Genomic DNA, 2,711 nt, shown 5'->3' on the forward strand with positions numbered 1-2,711 from the left:
GATTTTTAGGGGAACTGGATGAAAAAAAGATGAAAAAAATTAAAGGAAGAGGTAATAGTCTTGTTTAAAACAATTACATCATGAGGTAAACAATATATTAAAATAATTTGGAAAATAAGTCATAGAAGAAAATAACCAGTGTCAGCACAATGTGTGGTCCTGTTTTCAGACCAATGATATTTTCGTGTCTATTTTAATTTATTGTGCAGGTAACTTTTATATGAGAAACAAATGCCTGTGGATGAAATGAAAAAAAAAATCTAGCATCTCTTACAAATCTATCATTTGAAATGTCCCCACTGAAACTTCTAGCCCTGGCTCACAGAAACATCACACTTTGAGTGGCTCCTCCTAAGCTGAGGTTTTCAACCTGACAGGAGCCCCACGATGAAACTCCCCCAGGAAGTAAGAGAGTCCTGCGCCCTCTCAAAACCACTCTCCCTTCCCACACTCGAGAATTTCCAAATAGCCTGCATTCGCCACACTATCATTTGGAAAACATCAAGAGAGTGACCTTTCCGCTTGCCTAACGAGAATGCGGAGGGATGGGGTGCTTCCCTCAGGAACAAACTGTAATTTCTCATGGAAACACTTTGTGAAAAGCCAGTCATATATCGTAGCCCCTAAGTATGAAACCACGAGTCCCTCTAACCACACAAAACATCTGTGCCCTCCGCAAAAGGTCATCTGCCACAGTCATGTTTCTCTTTACTTTTAAAGAAATGTCAGCCCGTGTTTTATGCACTCCTTCTGACGGGGCCCTGTTTATTGTATCACCAACCTGCCATAACTTCAGAACGAGGAAACTGCCATTACGCAGAGAGTATATATCTTTCTGACTCACAGGAAAGATGAAAATTAAGAACGGCCCCTTTTCGGAGTGGCCTAAGTATTCTTTGACAGACTCCTACGATATTTTAAATATCTCGGATTCATAAAACCTGATGCTTGACTCTCTGAACCCATTGGAGCCCCGGCCGGAGTGACACAGATCGAAAGGACAGCGGACTGGCTCTGCTCTCAGCAGGTGATCTGATCAAGTACTTTAAACCAGTTTGTTTGGTGCCCCCCCCCAAGGACTCCAGGGCACAGGTAAAGACACAGGTCATTAGGAAATAACAATGGCTAATGTTTAGCAGGTGCCTGTCCCGTGTCAGGCATGGGACATGCATTATCTCAACTTGTCCTCACATCTCTGAAAAAGGCACTCTGTAGCTCCATGACATGGATTAGGAGAGAAAGATCATCAAGAGACTTGTCATGCGTGAGTGCAGGGCCACATTGTGGGGACTCCAGGGCATCTTAAGATTCAAAATCTGGGGAAATACATCGGTCCTTGCAAGCATGGGGACCTGAATTCCATCCCCAGAAGCGATATGCAACAAAACAAAGGAAAACAGGAATTGGATGGAGTGGTGGTGGCTGTGGTGTGCTTTAATCTGGCTCCAGGGCTGGATTCCTGAGGCTGCTGGCAGCCTAACCAATTTGGCAAGTTCAGAGACAGTGAGAAACCCTGCCTCTAAAAAGCAGGTGTGGGGGGTGGGCACCTAAGGAATGGCAGCTAAGGTAGTCCTCTGCCTCTGGCCTCTACATATGGGCACACACGCAGGCACACAGGCATGCACTCAAACACACACACATACATACACATGCACACTCTCATGCACATGCACAGAAAGAGAGGGAGAAGGGGGTACTTCATATCCAAAAGCTTTGCTCAAAACCACACATGTAGTTCACCTTCATGGATCACATGTCACTCTCTTGGCACCATGGTTCTATGCAACATTTAGTGTCTTTACCGTCCTTACCTGCAGCTAATACTGTCTAAATTGACAGGGAGACAGCAAGTATCCTAGTCATAAAAACACAAGTACTCTTCCTGTCTGACTGACATCGGAGAGCAGCAGCCATGGCTCTGAGCTACCCCATGGCCCTGGGCCTCAACAAAGGCCACAAGGTAACGAAAAACCGAAAAACCGAAAAACCGTCAGCAAGCCGAGACACAGCAGGAGCTGCGGGCGCCTCACCAAGCACACCAAGTTCGTGTGGGACATGATCCAAGAGGTGTGCGGCTTCATGCCCTACGAGCCGCGTGCCATGGAGCTGCTCAAAATGTCCAAGGACAAGTGTACACTCAAGTTTATCGGGAAGAGGGTGGGCACGCACATCCGCGCCAAGAGAAAGCAGAAGGAGCTGAGCAACCTGCTGGCAGCTATGCAGAAGGCAGCGGCCAAGAAGGATTGATGACCCCTCCTCCAATAAAAGATGGTTCTTACAAAAGAAAGAGAGAGAGAGAGAGAGAGAGAGAGAGAGAGAGAGAGAGAGAGAGAGGGAGGGAGGGAGGGAGGGAGGGAGGGAGGGAGGGAGGGAGGGAGGGAGGAAGGAAGGAAGACAAGTACATAATAGCCTATTTGAAATCGGATCTGTGTGACCTTAAACCCCACACTCCTATGCCAAAGTTCTTGAACTTCAGAGTTTTCTAGAAGCCAGGAGAATGTGAACTATTTTCAAACCCCTGCTTTAATTCTTGATTGTCTAGGATACAAGGAGGTGGGGCTTAGGGATGAAATCACTTGCGAGATCTGTTTAAAATCCTTGTCAAAGTCTGTTTCGCTGTGTTTTTATACTCTAGGCCAGGTGAAATTGTAGGAATGTCAGGATGTTTCAGCAAACAGTCTAGACCTGGAGCAGGCTGACGAGGAACATGT

At 46.5% G+C, this 2,711-nt stretch overlaps 1 pseudogene; it reads left to right on the forward strand.

The window, feature by feature from the left end:
• The first annotated feature begins 1,912 nt into the window (after nucleotides 1–1,912).
• On the forward strand, nucleotides 1,913–2,247 carry Rpl36-ps13 (ribosomal protein L36, pseudogene; annotated as a pseudogene).
• The last annotated feature ends 464 nt before the right edge of the window (nucleotides 2,248–2,711 follow it).

The sequence above is a fragment of the Rattus norvegicus genome, chromosome 15, assembly GCF_036323735.1.
Source record: "Rattus norvegicus strain BN/NHsdMcwi chromosome 15, GRCr8, whole genome shotgun sequence".
In the NCBI taxonomy this organism is placed as follows: domain Eukaryota; kingdom Metazoa; phylum Chordata; class Mammalia; order Rodentia; family Muridae; genus Rattus; species Rattus norvegicus.